This window comes from Neomonachus schauinslandi, chromosome 4 (assembly GCF_002201575.2).
Source record: "Neomonachus schauinslandi chromosome 4, ASM220157v2, whole genome shotgun sequence".
Lineage (NCBI taxonomy): Eukaryota > Metazoa > Chordata > Mammalia > Carnivora > Phocidae > Neomonachus > Neomonachus schauinslandi.
The window spans coordinates 167,524,740-167,544,298 of NC_058406.1; the positions used below are offsets into that span (position 1 = coordinate 167,524,740).

The window sequence follows — 19,559 nt, forward strand, 5'->3', positions numbered from 1 at the left end:
CACACACACACACACACACACACACACACACACACACACACACACACACCACATCTTCTTTATAGCACATTTTCTTCATCCATTCATCTATCAATGGACACTTTGGCTGCTTCCATAGTTTGGCTCTTATAAATAATGCTGCAATAAACATAGGGGTGCATGTATCCCTTTGAATTAATGTTTTTGTATTTGGGGGTAAATGCCCAGTAGTGTGATTACTGAATTGTAGGGTAGTTCTACTTTTAGTTTTTTGAAGAACCGCTATACTGTTTTCCACAGTGGTGAAAAATCATTTTCAAAAAGTCCCCTCTGTTGGAGACAAAGCTATATATAACCAAATTGAGATTTTGTTTTCCTTTTCTGAGCACACAAAATACCTTCCCCAGCCTCTCTTGCAATTAGGGGAAGGACTGTATTGTTCTGGCCAATGGGGTGTTAGTGGAAATAATATAATCAACTCCCAAGGCTGGCTATGAAATCCCTGTGCAGTCATTATACTCTCTTTAATTTCTGCAATAACTTCAGAGGTGATGTGTTTGAGATTAAGTAGAACCACAAGTTATAAGAAATCTAGATCCCTATGTCACTTGGAAGGTGAGCGGCCAAGGAGAGCCAGGAGACCTGAATGAAAGGAATCTATAGTGTATTGCATTAACCTTTTGAAATTTAGGGCCTATTAATTATCACAACAGAACCTTTTCTGTTCTGATTCATTTACCTCTAAATCTTAATCAATGGAGGTAACTAACTGTATATCTAGTTTTTCAGTTCAAGTATAGAATATCTCCCTGTCATTCTCTGCCCTATTCCTTTAAAGTAGGTCTCAGATGTAGTTTCGGTGACCCACTTACTGCTAGGAAGCCATGTTCTTTCTTAAACCAAGTAAGGGAATCCCATTCTCTTTGCTAGCTAGGCATTTGCTAAGGAATGGTTATATGATATGATTCTGGCCAAAGGAAATAAGAGGATGTCTAAACAGAAAATTTCTTGGAAAGACATTTCCATAGGTTGCAAAAAGACAGCTGTTCATCTTTTGTTCAGTGTTGGTATAAAGCAAGGATTGGTGGTACCATATATTAGCAAGTGCAGTTATTGTGAGAACAAAGTTTACATGCCAAGGAGAGGAAAAAGATGGTAGTAACCATTGTTCTTCATGATATCCCTGAGTCCATAAATTAACCAACACTCAAGATGTCCTTTCATATCTTTTGGCACATGAGTTAATAAAACTTTCTTATTTTTTAGCTGCTTTGAAATTTTTACTGTTACTTGGAGCTGAAAACATCTGAAGCATTGATATTTGTTTCCAGTGATTTGGATATTTCAAATAATAGTACAGAAAATACCTTTGTACACTTATCATTGATTATGTCCATAATTCCTTCTCTAGTTGTATTGCTGGGTCAAAGAGTATAAGCATCTAAATGTTTTATAGGTAATACCATATTTTCCTCCAAAAATATTTCTTTCTCTTTGGCTTTTAAGTCTGCTGATCTGGATATTATCGATTTATTTAATTTTGCTAATCTGATAAGCAAAATAGTACCTCTGTCTTATTTTGTATTTCGTTTCTTATTAATAGAGTTGAACATGTTTTTATATGCCTAGTGACAATTTGTAGAGTTTTTTGTAAGTTGTCTATTCAAATATTTTGACCATTTTTCCATTGACATTTGTATTTTTAATTAGTAGGAGCTTTTAATAAAAATAAGACTATTAACTCTTGCATTGCAAATATTTTCTTCCGGTCCGTTGTTTATCTTTGACTTTGCTTATAATCCCTGTTCCTATTCAGGAATTCAACATTTGTATCTCATCACTTTTATTACTCTTAAATTGAATGCCTTCCAATTTTTTTCTCTTAAAATCCCAAGTGTTGTTCTTCTCGGTGGTATTTTCAAGGACCAAGAAATCTTTAAAGTGTAAATAACCAAATTTTAAAATGATTGACAAGATATTTAGAGGGCTAGACTATATGAACAAATACTTCTTAAATTATTTTATATAGATAATTGTTTTTCCTATGAGGGTACCTGAAGAAAAGGGAATATATTTTTATCAAGTGCTTACTTTATGCTGGGCATTATGCTAGGTACTTTACCTGTGATTTTTTTTTTTTTTTTCAATTTCAATCCGCATGACAATTCTCTAAGTTGGTTTTTATTATTACTGTTTCAAGAGAAGTAAGATTAATAGCTTGCTCATGGTCACAGAGTCAATAAGGACTAGATCTGTATTGAGTCCAGGTCTTCTTAGCCCCTTAACATTGATCTTAACCAAGGTGCTCTGTGATACTGGATAGATACGCAAAACAAATAAAATTTGTATTTCCCCCTTTCACACTTCTATTTGATTCTCTTTCTTTTAACCTGGAACCAGGAATAAAAAAAGCATATCTATGCAATTCAAACATTTTCTTTTCATTGTACCATGGTGTCTTCTCTTGAGCTGAAGAAAAAAAAAAGTAGGACATGTTTTATTTTTTAGGTGTTTTTATCAAGCAGTATTTGTGTACAAAATTGAATCAATCACCAACATTATCAGGAAAACATTTCATGATGTTTGCGGCCTAGATCCTTAGGTTTTTAGAGACATTGATAAATTGGGTGATGGCTTTGTGTCGTTTATCACCAGGGCTTATTTGCTAGGGACTTACCTTGCTGAATCCCTCCCTGTTTGAACAGTAACTTCCTCCTGTCTCAGCTGGCTGTCTTTGATGTCTAGTACTGTCTGGTATTATTTTTAAGATGAGAGTGTGGGAAGAAAAGAGGAAATGTGTCTGCATATTGCACCAACCTCTAATCCAGGAGAACTTTTCTACTTCTGAATTTCGATATATACTCTACCAAGGATTTAAGTTTCTTTGCGTGCTAATCCCAGTTAGAGTCCTGTCTAATAGCTTTTTCTTGAATAAACATTCAGAATAGCCAAAATAAAAGAACCTTTAATTCAGAGACTGAAAGCCTTGAAAATAGGATCTGGAAAAACCCTAACCAAAGATCCTAATCTTGGGAGCCACCGACTTTTTTTTAACTTAGTAAAACAGATGGAGGAGTCCGGAGTCTAGATTGCTAATTGTTATTCTGTCACTTACTTACTGAGTGGCATTGAGTAACTCAAATGTCCCAGACGGTGTTTTCTCTACACACAAAGTGGAGGAATTAGAGCAGGGTTTCTCCAAGGTCACTTTTGTTCAGTCTCATTCTAGAACACAAGAGCAACCCACACTACATCAGGGAGTTGCCTGATTTGGTCTTAAGTGCTCTTATCTGCCCTTCATGTTCCTTTTCTCCTCTGAGCACTGTACCCAGTAGATAGGTGTTTTTATCTTGGTCCCTGAAAGTCTCAGAGTCTCTGATCCTGGGTTCTTTTGCTCTAGTTCTCTCAAACATTACTTATTGTTCCGAAACCTTTCATATTATAGTCTCCTAAGGCCTTTCTCCTTGGTATGAAAATGATATATTAATCCATGCTAATCGGTTAATGGTTTACTTCTACTTAGTAACTTGCTTGCATTCAAACAAGGACTTTCAATACACAGAATATTATTGAGTCTGAAGAAGTCACTCAAAAAGTGGAAATTATAGGAACTTTGGGTTGGGCCAGTGGGAAAGGTTAAGGGTGGAGGTGGGTACAGCAGTCTTCTCAGAAATCACCAGAAAACAGCCACTTGGTCTGCCTTGTTGAACAGAACATAAATGCATTATGTTCCTGATCTCCTTGAAAAGAGTAAATGACCTTGACATCCTTTTTCTATTTGTAAGGCCCAATATGATTATTTTTGTAAAGAAAGAGTTTATACATCTTGAAGGGAGAAATGAGGACCAAAGCTTCTTATTAATTCGGAGAAGCCTGAAGCCCACTCAGATGTCAACTGATTCCAATGACCCCATTAAGGAGTAGAGCCTAAGAGACCTGGCAAAATCCCTCTCTTAATTTTAAGACCCTTACGCTCTAGTCATTGCTTATGGAGACTTATTCCTTTCCTGAAGAGAATTTTGAGTTCTCTGTAGTCAGGGCTCAGGCATTTTACTTCTTTTTATGCTCCATGAAGCCTTGCACTGGCTGGAAACATACAATTGCTTAATGAATACTTGCTGACATATCCTTCTAGAAGAGAGACCAAAACAGCTATACATTTATTACCTCATTTTTCTGGGATAAAGCAGCTTTTGAAAATATCTTTATCAATAGCTTTATTGAAAATATCTTTTTCAATAGCTTTGAAAATATTGGAATTTTTATTTTGCAGAGAGAGGAAAACAAAGAAGTTAAAATGACTTGTCTTATGTCACAACTAGAAAGTATGACAGAATTTGGATTGAAATTAAATTTTGACAAGTAGCTGAAGCAGAAAGTACAAGAAGGATCGCTCTTCTGTGACTGCTCTCTTGGCCCTTGTGTTCTTATGAGCAGGTTTGAGCAAAGGAGAGAAAAGAGGAATGCCTGAGAATGTGAGCTAGTTTCATAGGAGAGTTGGAACCAGAGAGATTCTAGATTTGCTGGATGCTGGTGTGATAGAGGACAAAATGATGGGGTTTTGTGGTGGTACTTGGAGCTGCGGTCTGGGGTCTTATCTGCTTGCCTAGAAAGTCCTTTCTGTGGGTCACCATCTCAGATTCTGAATCAGAAGACTCAAAGTCATGCCTCGGAACTTCTACTTAGTAGCTCAGAGCTTTTTGGTGATGTTCCCAGTAAAGATTCCAAGGCTTTTCCCACTGCCTGCAAGGCCCTACATTGTAGGGCTCCTGGCTACCTCTGCTCCAGCCCCATGCTCAACCTTGCTATTACCTCACCCCCACACCAAACATGCTCCTGTCTCAGGGCCTTTTCACCTGCTGCTCCCTCTCCTTGCAATGCTCTTCTTTTTTAGAGAGCTGCATGGGTGGTCCCTTACCTCACTTGGGTCTCCACTCATGCCACCTCATCAGTGACGTTGCACTTTCCTCGTAGGCCAATCTAAAGGACTGTCTCTGTGTTATTATATGTAAAACAAGAAGAATAGCCCTACGACCCTTTTTTTCCATTTTCTCTATTAGATAGAGAGTATATTATGAGAGGACTTGGCATGCAATCCTTTTTTCCATTTTCTCTATTGGATACTTAGATTAGATTAAGCCCTATGATATTACCTTGAAGAGTAGTATCTGTGAAAAATCCTGGTAAACTTTAAGGTACTATAGTAATAAAGAATTTTAGTTGTCTTTATAACTCTAAGACTTGGAAATGATTTATTAAGGGCTTTAAATTTAAGTATTGATCAAAAAAATTTTTTTTTCCGAATTGGATTGACCTTTTGAAAAACTTTTAATTTTTTTCTTCCCATTTTAGGGATTACTGTCATGATATAAATATGATGACTAATGGTGATGACTCGATTATCTATGTATATACATGGTTCTGTTTTCTGCTTTTCTTAGCCTTTAATTGAATCAAATCAAATTTATGACTCTAGCTATCTTCAAGAACAAGGGAATTTTTCCAGTTTAACAATAGTTGGTAAATTAGAAGGACTCTTTTTAGGTGGAAGATGGTAAGTTTGACTTCAGACATAGCAACTTTGATGTGCAGGTGTAACTTCCACATGAAAAATCCCTAATGGGCCGTTGGATATTATCACCTGGTGGTACAGGAATAAGTTAGCTAAGTGTTATTTATTGGTTTTCATCCAAACAGAGATAGTATGGTTAAATGTGAAAATCGGCCATACCCCAGTACAAGTTCAATATTAAAACAGCAACTTGAATGACACAGTATTGCCAAGTGCTTACTATGTGCTAGACACCATGCTTTGCATTTTTCATGCATTATTTAATTCTTTTTTTTTTTTAAAGATTTTATTTATTTATTTGAGAGAGAGAATGAGAGAGAGAGCATGAGAGGGGTGAGGGTCAGAGGGAGAAGCAGACTCCCTGCTGAGCAGGGAGCCCGATGCGGGACCCGATCCCGGGACTCCAGGATCATGACCTGAGCCGAAGGCAGTCGCTTAACCAACTGAGCCACCCAGGCGCCCGCATTATTTAATTCTTATAATTACCTTGTGAGTAGGTGCTAACATTATCCCCATTTTTATTTGAAATGACCAAAGTTTAATGAAATAAATTAATTTGCAGAAGCTCTCAGAGCTAGTGAGAATAGGAGCTGGCATTCAAAGCCAGGTTTATTTAACTTGAAAGTCAAAGCTTTTAATCACTATATTAGATTGTATAGTGTGTAATTTATGCAATACAAATTAAACATATTCTCAGCAGGAAGGTTGTCCTCTTGAAATGCATTGCATAAGAGGCCCACAAAGTTCCTGAAATGACTCCAGTCTTAAGAGTTTCTCGGCTGTCTCAGAGTAGAGCCCAGTATGAAACCCAAAGGGAGATTTCCTATTTCCTACTTATACATTGGATATTCATAACATGTCCTTTAGGAAACCACTATCCCTCTTTTTTTAAAGTGTCAGTGCAATTGCATGTGACATAGACTTTTGTGTAGAGTTCATTTTAATTTCTGTAAGTATTGAGATATGTATCATATGAGTTTTTGTATCTCCTTGAAATAAATATAATGTGCATATTATAACTAAGCTGAAATAGTTCCTGGCATGAAAGCAAAGAATGATGAATGAAACCTAGTGTGATTTGCCTATAATTGTGCTCCTCTGTGTCTGTCTTATGTCCTTTCTTTCATTTCATTCCAAACAGGTCTAAAACAGAACAAATAGCCATGCTAAATCATACTAAATAATTCAATGCAGCACTTGCAGATGTTTGCAAGGTGTGTGTATTAAAGATGACAGTGATCTTCCTAGGGAGGAGAAAGACCAGAGAGTTTCCATATATTCAGGAAATGTGTTTTAGACATGCATTTATATTCTTTGCTTTGTTTCTTTTAAAGATTTAGTTTCTTTCAAGCTTTTTTGAGTATATTATGGGAGGACTTGGCATACAACCCTTTTTTTTCTCTATTAGATACGTAGGGGACAGATACCATACCAAAGAGGTTAGCAGTAGGGCAGGTAGTGTGGGTAGGCAGTGGCATTGGGGGTTTAAAGCAAACACACACCCTCCCCCACATCAGGAAGTATCTAGAGAACAGAGGAATTCACAGACTGATGCTAGAATCCTTAGAGGCCAGCAGCAGCAAGCAAGGCAGTCACCTGGTAGCTATCCTTGCACTTGGGACTATGGTCAAGTCTCCAGTTCCTGGCAGCTAGGACTGCCAAGAATAAAGCAGTTTTGAATCAGTGTGTAAATTATCATGGTGGAGATGGAGACCCAGAGAGAAGCAGGAAGAAGTACAGTTTTCAAAACCAGGACAGAAGGGCAGGGCTAGGACCCCTAAATTCCCAGTATTTAGCAGGGATGGTTTAAGTATCTCCTGTCCTCTGTTAGGCTGAGTGCAGAAGATCAATGAGACCACTTTTGTAGGTGGGCTTAAGTGATCCAGGCACAAAGCAGCGTCTTTTACTCTGCAGTTTACACTTTACTGCCCCTCCATTGAACAAACCATACACAATGATAGTGATTTGGACTAGCAACACAATTGATGAATACTGGGCAATGAAGCAATTCCATGTGAGTTGCAGAGTTAATAATATATACAAATGAATAAATGTCTGTCTTTTTTATTTAAATTCAATTAGCCAACATAGAGTACATCATTAGTTTCAGATGTAGAGTTCAGTAATTCATCAGTTTTGTATAACACCCAGTGCTCATTACATCACATGCCCTCCTTAATGCCTGTCACCAATTACCCCACCCCCCACCCACCTCCCCTCCAGCAACCCTCAGTTTGTTTCCTATAGTTAAGAGTCTCTCATGGTTTGTCAATTAAATGTTTATCTAACTCATAATTATCTCTATCAATTAGGGTCCCAATAGGAAACAGATGGCATATTCAAATGGAGTAATTGAAAAAAGTTTAATAGATTATTGACAAGGGTGTAGGAAGGCAAGAAAGACCAACCACAGGGTGATGAAGGACGCTGTAAGCTACTCACAGTGGGGAGCTGTTGCCATCCCTAGTCCCGAAAGGATGGGAGGTGAGAACAGAAACCACCTACACCCATGGGGTGTTCAGTCTGCACTGACATGACTTTGCTATTTCAGGCAATTCATGCCCAGGAAGATGTTTCAAATAACTTTATTGCTTGTTTTAGGAACTTTCTGAAAGTCCATTCATCTCAACACTATACTGCTTAATGTATCTTCATTTGAGTAAATATCCCCTACTCAGGATAACAGCTCAACCAAACTTATCAAGCAATTGTTTATTCTTTAACTCACCTGGAAACCCTCTCTTGCTGTATCCACCAACCCTGAACTATTATATCATGAGCTTTGCGCAGTCCTAAACAAGGACTTTGAAAAATCTACCTTAAACCAGACCTTCAAAACTGCATATATATCCTGACTTTGCTCTTCCTCCTACAAGTTCCTGCTAAAACTGTCAAGGTACTGATCTGTCTTCCTGTAATAAGCGAAAAATGCAGCTTTGCTTTATCAACAGGTAATTTCCGAAATGGTTTTGGGAGGCAGCATTTGACAGAGCTGTGACTAAAACCTGCAGCAAGAGCTGGGCAACAGGAGCTGGGGCCTCTAGAGTAGGGGCATGAAGCCTTTATTGGCCAGCTCAGGGGAAGGCCTGGGGATACACACCCAGTGTCACTTGGCTCTCACCCTCTGATCTCCTGCTGACATCTCTCCATGTTCACATGCAACTGGAAACTGAGGGCATGGAAGCTCAGCATGCAGCCCCCTCGATTCAGAGCAGGGTGGCCAAGGGGGAAGTACAGATGGGGAGAGGAAAAGGAGAATATCCAGCACACTCACCAGAAAGAAAAATCAACATGAACGCCTAAATGCAGGGATAAACTGCATCCTTAAAGATGGAGACCTGCAAAAATTGACTTAGACAAAAGTGGACTTTTAGAAATGCATTGAAGTAACACTTTTTAAAAACTGGTTTTAAGTTCTAAAATAAGTGGAAAGTCATGTATAGTAAAAAACGACCCTGGAAAATCTCTGAATTGCCCATAAATATAGAATACAAACATTTTTGGTAAATAGCCCTGTACAGTAATATGTATGTATAACTGGATAATATATACAGTATGCAATTCCATAGATGGACTGTAATCAACAAGTAAATAATTCAAGTATTTTGCAATGCTTCCACAATTTGGTGAAAATTCCCAATTGCCAGCTCTAGCATTATCATTATGCTCTACATTCAATTTTCACAGTCCTTCCAGTTTTGGTCAGTGTCTTTCTAAGGGCTTAAAGTAATTGTTTTTAAAACAATTTTTAAAACTCTTAAAACAATTTTGGAATAATTTCCAATTTAAAGACAAGTTTCATGAAATTATGAAGAATACGTGTATGCCCTTTCTAGAGAGTCACTAATATTGAATGTTTTGCCACATTTGCTTTTTATTCTCTCACATACATGCACAGCTTTTTGCAGACCCGTTTGAGAGTAGGTTGAGTACATCATGACTTTTTGTCACTTAATACTTAAAGGTGTATTTCCCAAGAACAAGAATATTTTCTTCCCTAACCACAGTCTAGTTAGCGAATTCGGGAAATTTAACATGGCTACACTTATTATTTATATAATAGTCCACTTCCAGTTTTTTCAATTATCCCAATTATATCATTCATGGTGGTTTTTCTCCAGAATCTAATCTATGATCATGTATTGCATTCAGTTATCATTCTTGTTTAATTTGGAATAGTTCCTTAGCTTATATTTTCTTTCCCGACCTTGATAATTTTGAAGATTATAGGCCAGTGGTTTTACAGACTGTCTTTTTTTTAAGATTTTATTTATTTATTAGAGAGAGAGTGTGTGTGTGTATGAGTGGGGGGAGGGGCAGAGGGAGAGGAAAATGCAGGCTCCCTGCTGAGCAGGGAGCTCCATGCCAGGCTCTACTCTGGGCTGGATCCCAAGACCCCTGGGATCATGACCTAAGCAGAAGGCAGCTGCTTCACTGACTGAGCCACCCAGGTGCCTCAACAGATTGTCTTTGGAGGTGGTTTACCTCAGTTTCCCCCTAATGTGATTCTGGTTATGTATCTTTTTGGCAGGATTGCTAAATTAAGTGATGCTGTGTCCTTCTTAGGCCATCACACCTGTAGGCACATCGTGCCTGTCCTGTATTCACGATGGTAATTTCCATCAGTTGGTTAAGGTGCTATTTTGTTTCTCCACTGTGTAGCAAATTATAACTTCTGTAAATTGTAATTTGTAAGGAGATATTTTGAGATTATGTTAATAAGCTGTTTCTCATCAATACCCTCCTCCTCCCACCCCAAGTTAATTCCTTCATTTCTTTTTGGAGGAATCGCTACTCAATTCTATCCTCACATGTATGAAACCTTTTAATGTTTGAGAATCCCTTGGGGGTGGATTTGGGAAGTCACTGAAACTCTTAGATTTATTTTAATTTTTGGCCAAGCTGATTGAATTCATGTAAATTAAATGTGGGTCTGTTGAAGCTCTATTATGTAACCATAAAAGAAAAGTACTATGGGTAAAAGCTATAATCAGTCACATTTTATATGGACAAAATGACTCACCAATAAATCAGATATTCAGTGTACAGTTTACAGAAAAACGAGCCTGATAAATATAATTTCAGTAAAGTAAACATAAAAATCTTTTAACTGTGCTGAATAGAAAATTCAATCATAAATTAAACTGGCCTAATGATATTTGCTCTGTAAAGTGCTTGCTTGACAAAAATTTGTGAGTGGTGTTATAATTCTAAATTAAATGTTTGTATTCATAAAGATGGAACCCAGATATCCATGGCATCAAAAAATAGGGTAGAAATTGCAGGATGAGGCACTCTTACCTGGGTGCTTTAGCACATGGGTGTTGGAGCCTTGGCCCCAGCGTTTGAACAACCCTTCTGCCACTTACTAGTGGCAGGTTATTTAATCTTTGCCTCATTTGCTCTATTTATAAAATGAGAAAATAATGATAAACACTATCTGACTGTTATGAGGATTGAAAGATTTAATATGTGTCAAATGCTTAGAAAAGCGAGTTCTATCATATAATTAGTCTCAGTAAGAATGAATCTCAGTAATTAATCTCAGGAAGAGTTGCCATCATCCTTACCACCATCTCTCTCATCTTCCCCTCTGTGCTGTGTCTTTTGAGCTTAGAGGAGGAGGTATTTCAAGGCTGGGAACCTTATGTTGTTTGAGACTAAGTGATTAAATAATAATCCAGGATATTGCTTCTTATTCTTTGGCAGCAATAATGCCATGGCAGTTTGTAAACCAAGTAAAGTAGCACCATGGAATTTCCTTAGCATACGTCACCAAGAGTCATCTTTAAAGTGTTTAGATTATACCTCTCAGTGGAGGTTTCATCCCTGGAAGCATCATTTTAAAATCATGGTTACTATCACAGCTGCCAAGCTGTCAGTTTTAATGACAATGGCATGCTATGAGTTTAAACCAAATTCTCTCATTGAATCTTTGCAACCATTTTATGAGAGAGATATCATTATTAGTCTCATCTTATTAGGAAAGAAACAGGTTTTGAGAAACTATAAGATTTGTTCAAATTCATGGATCTAGCAAGAGGCAGAACCAGATGTTGAACCCTGGTATGAAAAGCCAGGTACTGCTTTCTGGATACATCCCCCCTTGTCTGTGGGATTACTGTCATTGCCCTTTGCATTGACTTTGCTTATAATAGATTGCTGTTTCTTCAGATTTGATGTTGTAGTAAATGATATTTCTTTCTTTTTTCTTTTTACAACACATTTTTTTTTTAAGATTTATTTATTTATTTATTTGACACAGAAAGAGTGAGAGAGAGAGAGCATAAGCAGGGGGGAGTGGCAGGCAGGCAGAGGGAGAGGCAGGCTCTGTGCTAGAGAATTAGTTAACTAGGAAATACAAATCAAGGAGCCTGATGCGGAACTCGATCCCAGGACCCTGGGATTATGACCTGAGCCGAAGGCAGCCGCTTAACCGACTGAGCCACCCAGGTGCCCGTAAATGATATTTCTTTGCTAACTTTATTAATCAGAATTCTAGAAGAGAAGGAGATGTTGCACATATAAGAATAATTTAAGGAAAAAAAGAATAACTTAAGAGAATGCAATAAAGAGGCTCTGTACCAAGGTGTGGCAGGGTTAAGGGATTCAAAAAGGGATGACAAAGCCCTCTAAAACTAGCAGGGACAGGCATCTACTCCCACCATCAGGCCAACACAAACACGGTCAAAGAGACTATCCCTGGAATCTAGACAGAGCTATAGCCACCTGACAGGGGCTGTCTGAGATGCTCACTCAAGGAGAACACTATCCCTGCTAAGCCACCATCTGGTTGGAAGAGAGTAAGGGTAAAATACCCCAACCTTTCTCTTCTCCCATTATCTGATCTCATGTCTATACTTCTTATGGGTCAAACCCAGCTAGAAGCCAGAGGGCAGGGGAACTCAGGTAACACAGATGGTGGAGGTCATTCTCCCTGGGCACAGGTTAAGGCTGAAATAGATGGAAAGTAAACTTGGAGGGAAAAAGGGAGACTTTCTACCACACTAAGCACACCTGACATATTATTCTAAATCATTATCATGTAGTATGATATCAGAAAAGAAAATGGAGCAATTAAAAAAAAAAAGATACAATATGCATAAACGACAAATAGCATATTCTTCTAAGTGTGAGAGGGGGGAAAAAAGGCTTCTCATTAATAGAGGACATCCTGAAGGTAATATTGTTGTGTAGGTAGGTAGAATGCAAAATGTTCAAATGTGATCAGGACTCTTCTCCAGTTTGTTTATATGTTAAACCTGTCCTTTGATCAGTGGCTCTAATTGCATTTTAAAGAGTCCCCCAAACTTGCACGTTTGTGGCTTTGCTTTCAAATTGGCCCTCTGTCCTGTGCCAGTAGAGTTTACCAGGTAGTATGAGCTCAGTTCTGGTTTCTGAATGGCTCATAGTTCTGTGGGCCCCTCCCGATGTTTCCTGGACACCGTTTACTGTTGCTCTACTGCACGTCAGTGTGAGGAATCACACTGTCATCCGTTCTCCTCATGTGTCCTGTCCGGTGCTTCCGTGTGAGGAACCCCATGCCCTGAGCCTGCTGGGCAGGATTTGATCTATGAGTAAGAACAGATGTTGTTCCCTTACTCATCTAGAAGATAATTCATATGCCTTCAGTTTGGTGTGGCATCTGCTGCCCTTGGTTTTAGTTTCTGACTCTTTTCTCCAGCTTCTGAATTGAGACTTTTGTGCTCTTGGCTAGCAGCGCACAGTGCAACCAATGTAGCCCATATTCCACCAGGCCACTAGGCTGGGCCTCGCCCAGAGTAAGTCTCCCTGGTGGAAGAGAGCTGAACACTGATATCCATGACTTTATATTCAAGCCCTGTCTTTTCTCATCTCAAGCAAAGTAGCATAGTTTAGGCACTATTATAAATCCTTTCCAGGATTGCCTTCAACATATGTCATAAATCCAAGTGCGGAGGAATTCTCGGAGCTAATCAAGAAGAATGGGAATTTATGAATGTAAAAATTAAAATAAAAAGATGCTGCTAAAGCTGCATTAAAGAAAGAGAAGGAAAGGCGGGGGGGTTTCTTTCTATTATAATATATTTTGTCAAAATTTCCCATTTTCATTTCCCCTTCTTTTAATTCTTCCAATAACTGAAGCACTTTGTTAAGGGCAAAGAAACATAAATCAATAGAGAATTAGTTAACTAGGAAATACAAATCAATAGCAACTTCCTTATACAGAAACTTTTTGGTCTGAAATGTTTAGCAATATGCTATTTATTCTAAAAAAAAAAGTGGCTTTAATAAGCATGTAATTATGCTATTTACATATCAAAGCACCGTATAATAATCTTTCATTTATCGCAGGGCACAACCAATTAGCACTTTTTCATCTATTCTGTATCTATGATAAAGAGATAGGTAAACAAATTACATCAGAATAGCAGTAAAAAGGAAATTTCTAGCATGAGTTAATAGATAATACATGCTTAACCCAAATGTCCTGTTTTCTTAATAAATCTCTAATGAGAATTGATGTGTATAATAGTCATTCAAAAGAACTCTAAATTGACTGAAAAAACTAAGATTGTTTTGTGTTGGGTCTTGTTTTTGTTTGCGTATTCTGATAATTTTCTATGCCAAGAAAACACAAATTCTGAGCCAGGAAAACTCATTTCTTTAGTATCTGCTGTAACATTTAGAGAAAAAATTGTGCTGGAAATGAACCCTTAGTTTATGATTCTGAATATACCACATATTAGCTGTTCAGCATTGAGCAAATGATTTATGAAGGGTTGTTTTGTCTTTCCAGATTCTTCTTGGCACAGATCCTTTTCTATGCTGACAGTGTGCTCGTGGTTGCCCCCATGTTTTTATAAGACTCAACACCACTGACAACAGTTAACTTGGACCCAACTAGATCAATTAAGGCCCTTCCTTAGATTTGGTTTGGAGAACATCTCAGCATCTCAGTGGTTAAACTCTGTGATATATAACTTAAGAACTATCAGCAGCTATATTTTCCTGCTTCTGAAGAGTGCTGGTTTACAATGAGAGGGAATAAAGCCAACCTGCAGAGAAAAACAGAGATGGAAACAATCCGGTGAGGTTCGTGTCTCTGGTTCCAGTTGTTCCTGAAGCTCCTCTCCTTCCCTTCACTTCCTGGGACTGGGTTTTTCAACACTTACTTGGCTTTTGCCTTTTCAAGTGGATTTTACCTCATTCAGTTCTGGTTAGAATGTTAAACCCACACTTTCACGAGCCACACCCAAAGTCCTATATGTAAGTTTGTAATTGTAATTTTATTTTTAAAAAATTACTCACTCACAGAATTGTGTCAGTTTAATGCACCCAGAAACCTGAACTCACTTTTGAATTTAACTAATAAAATTTCATTTCTCCGATTTTCACTAACTCATTTGTAAAAGGTAGGAAATCATTCTTAAATGCCGCTAAAAATTCTGTGACTTGACTACAGTATAAAGTGTAACTTCCCTTCATGTTCCATTTATTTTTACAACCATTGGGAAATGGCTCCTTTTGTTCAAACTTTCACAGAGATCATAACGAGGTGCCATTGATTAGTAACAAAGAAATTTGAGAAGGAAGTGACCATGAGAACTGGGAACTTGAGGGGATTTCAGGTAAAATTCGACCTGTCATTACCCCTCTGGAATAGACAAAGGGTCTCAATATTGAAGGGACAATTGCTGACATGAAAATTCTAGGTAGTATACGTTGGGGATTTCTTTCATTAAAATACATACTTCCTCCCTAGTCATTAGATGATACTTGGAAGTTTTGTGGTCTAGTGTTTGATTCTTGCTTGGGCAATTTTTTCCATTTGATTCATTTTTACATGTTAAAAATGTAGTAGCTTTCAGATGTATTAAATATTACTGTAAAGAGTTTACTATCAGCAAAGCTTTTCTTATCAAGAGATAAAAATTTTTATCACTGTTGTTTGCTGCTGTGCCCAGCTCTCAGACACTGAATCCTTGTTATATGGTCTGGTTGCTTCTTATCTTCTTACTTTTCTTAGTGCATAGCACCTCAACATTTTCTGGTTCTAAAGGTTATTGCAGTTTTTCCATTGGTATGATTATGGTTTCACTCACTTTTAAGGAAAAACAGGTTTTTGTTAAGGGTGAGATGTTGAACAGGACACTTTATTCTCTGGTTCTTGGTCCCCAACTGAAAAATAGGAGTAAGAAACTAACCATCAAGGTTTTGTGAAAATTAATTGAAATTAGAAGGTGCAAATGTAATAGCCTGAGCTTTAGCAATGTTTGTTCTTTGTATGCCAAATCCCAACTCGCTACTGGCTCTTTTCTTACTTACCAGAATTCTTTTGAAAAAAAGTCAGGTTACAGATAAAAATTCACATCAGAAGTGGCATACAAAGCAAAATCTTAAATACTTAACATCAGCGACTAAGAATGGTGGTATCACCTAGATAATGTCAAACACTGAATATATTTGAAACATTAACCATAAATATGCATAAATATAAACTATTGTGTATGACATAAAAGTGTGTGACTAACAACTTTAATAGCATAAAGTTATATGAAGATACTGAAGGTCTTAAATAGCATTGGTTTACCTTTGTTGAGCATCATGGAGAACTTTATGGCAACAATAGCCTAGTCAAAGTCATTGCCTTTCTTCTGAAAAATTACAGATGATTTATTCAATTATCTTCCCAATATTTCCCCACTCTAATGATGTCTCCCTGTGTTTTAGTCAGAGTGTGATCAGAGAAACACAAAATCTCTGAAATACACATTAATATCTAAATAGGGGTCTATAATAGTGGCTTGGCCTTACACAGTTGCGGGACATGGTTAAACTGTTACGTGAGATGTTTTCTTCTGGATCTGGTGGTGGAGACAGACATCCACAGGGCAGGCAGTTAAGAAGGATGGATGTGAGGGGAAGAGAGCACAAGCAGGAACCTGCAATGCTGACTGGAGCCCATGAGGACAGGCTTTTAAAATCCATGACAGTTTCTCCCTGCCTTTACACCTGCCACATGGGGAATGGGGGTATCCTGCAGGGGAAGCTAGTGCCCTTCATCATGGAACTCCTTCTGCACCTAACCCAGGAGCCAGAGAAGCCAAATGAGGATTTGGCAGGAGGTACAGGAACTGGAGAAGAGGATGCTACCCCAAGGTGAGAAGCCAGCAACAAGCAACAGTGTGTATAAGCTACCAGGAGCCTCATTGCCTGCTTTCACCTTCTGCACACACAAGGAGTGTGGCTGATGATACTTCATGCCAACCAGGAGCTGTGCAGGCAAGGGAATTTTTGAAATTCAGTTCCAGTGGAGCTAAACTGACATAATATAAATCTACCACACTCTGAATAATTGTGTAAAATGCCATCTCTGTACCTTTTACTTTTCTTAACATAACTTGTTCTCATCTACATCCTTGGGATAACATCCTCTCCCCAGATATCCTACTCTTCTTGCCAAATTTGAGCTCTATTTGTTGTTCAGTAGATAAATGAATTCAACTCACTTGTATCAATTTTCCAGGGCAATGTTTAACTTTTATTTGTTTCATAATGGGTTCCTAGAACTAGTAATCACACTCAACCCATCCTGTCTAGCAGAAACTTGTTTAAAATGAATTCTGGTTTAATGGTTTTTGCATGTTACTCTGAAATGCAGGCCTAGCTTTTCTCTTCATTTCTCTTGCAGCTCAGTCTTTTGTTTACAAATGTAGATAGATCTGTATTATACTAAAAACCAGAAATGGATTAGTGAGGTATCCTGGATAATGCAATAAATGAATCTGTTGTTTAAAATGAAAAGAATTTTCTGGTTTAGCTTTGAAGAAGAGTACAGAAAATCATGCCATTAGCAATAATTTACTCATTTGTATATTTTATACAGATTTAATAAGTCTTTGCTTTCAACTTGGCTTTTATATGGAGATTATAAAGTGCTTTGTCAGTTTTACAAATATAACTTGAAGGCTTAAACTTGGCTAATACATCACATTGCTGTTTCCCCTTCTTCCTATTTTCACTGGTAGAAGCAAGAGCTGAACACACAGGAGCTGGTGCCTTAAGGGAGTGGAGGTCATGAAAAGTCGATGACATGGAGGGCCAAGGAGAAGGTAGATCTCAAGCCCTAAAATCATCACATGTGCAACATCTCTAGGCCAGGTGAGTCCTGTAGGTTCCTACAGAAGTTAAGAATCTCCAGCAAAGCAGTATCCTAAAACTGATGGGTAGCTGTTGGGGGAGGATGGGACAACCCTCTGGAGCCTTGCTAGAAACACCTCAAAAAAAAAAAAAAGGAGAAAACGCAGAGAGAGCACCAAGAAACTCTGGAATGAGGAGAAAGGGAATAGGTCAGATGCAGCATCTGAGAAACTCTCGCCCTTAGAGAAGAAAAGTAAGAGTCAGGCCAGCACCTGCAGAGTGGCTAGCTGTGTTCCCAAAGGACTTCAGACTCATCTACATCCACTCATTTTGCAGCACTCACAAACCCGTTCACCATCACCAAGGCAAAGTCTGGGAAGGTAACCTGTGACCATCTTATATAGGTAATCATCAGGCTAATCTTTATACCTCTAATTCACTCTTGATACTCATTTTGTCCAGACCTCAACTGCATGAAGACTCTTTGGTTGGCATTAAGAGGAACTTGAGAGAGAGAGATGATATGGCATGAGATGTTGCCAATTTCATTGAAATACTGCAAATAGAATTTATTTCCAAAATGATATCTTGGATACTGCCATTTATAAAACCAATTCAAGAATTTCTTCCAAGGTTGCTCATTCCACAAATATTTACTGAGCATCTACTATGTGTGAACGCTAAGGAGACACAACGGAGAAAAATTCCTTGACCTCATGGAGCTTGCATTCTTGTCACCCTGTCACCTGTCAGTCCTTTCTTCCATTCCCCAAGACAGTGAATCCAAACCCATTTAACCTCTGCCACTTTCTGTCTCCCCATCTTTGCCTTACATCCTTCACTCACAGTAGATACTTCATATACCACTTCACAAAGAGAACAGAGGATGGCAGCCCAGTTTTCTCCCCACCTTCCTCTAGCGGGGAACCCGGCCACACTCTCTTTCTGACTCAGGAAACTGGGCATCATTTCTGAATTTCCCCAGGGCTTTGGAAGCCATGGAGTCATGAACATGCCTGTGTCCGCTATGGGCTTTGTCCACAAAATCGAGGGTGCCCGGTATTGCCTTCATTTTTCTTCATTTGCTGACAGATTCCAAAGCTTTAGCATGCCCTCAAAGCATCCACTGCATTTTACTAACTCATTTTGATAACTTTAAAGAAGACGGCACCCACTCTTCGGATATAGAATTGCTTCTTAGAACAGATGATGTATTAGTTGTTAGCTAGTAAGTAATATATCAAAAGGGTGATGGGATTGTAAGTGCTGGTGTCATAAAGAAAGAGAGAAGTGTCTTTTTTTCCCCTGAGTCACAGAAATGCCGATATTTAAGAGCTCAGTGAAAATAAACCCTTAGTGAATACTAGCTAACCTGATAAAGAGTGATGAAGTCAAAAGATGATGGGCTTTGGAACAGATAGTCTTTGGTTTGAGTTCCAGCAGTGCTACTTAGAAGCCATGTGACTTTGTAAAAGCGATCTAGTATCTGTAAAGACAACTGTTATCACTTGTAAAATAAAGATAAAAGTCCAGCCTTATCAGGGTTATAGTAAGGAATAGATGAGATAACATAACATCTCCAGCCCCACACTTGGGTGAAATGGCAGCCGATTCTATATTAAAGGCCAGTTTTCTTTAGAATTCCTGGGCCCCTCCCGTGCCTCTCCTGCGCCATCTCATCTCATTTGTTTTGTCCATAGCTCTGTAATTGCAATACAATTGATGGCTGGAGGTTTCCAGAAGAGCTGACCAAATACCAGTGTTCCCAAACAGTGAATCCGCTTAGAGATGTTATTTGAGTAATTTTTTGTCATTGTGTTAAGAATCGTATCTTGTCTATTTGACGCAAGTTTGAGTAAGAGAAACCTAATGAGCCTTTTCTTAT

The 19,559-nt window shown here is 38.2% G+C and overlaps 1 long non-coding RNA gene across 2 annotated transcripts in view; it reads left to right on the plus strand.

Moving 5' to 3' along the window:
• Positions 1-19,559, plus strand: part of LOC110578862 — a 248,952-nt gene that overhangs the window by 192,872 nt on the left and 36,521 nt on the right. For both annotated transcript variants that reach the window (XR_002480202.1, XR_002480203.1), the window contains one exon: positions 17,563-17,695. This is a non-coding gene — a long non-coding RNA (uncharacterized LOC110578862). The remainder of the gene's footprint in view (positions 1-17,562; positions 17,696-19,559) is intronic.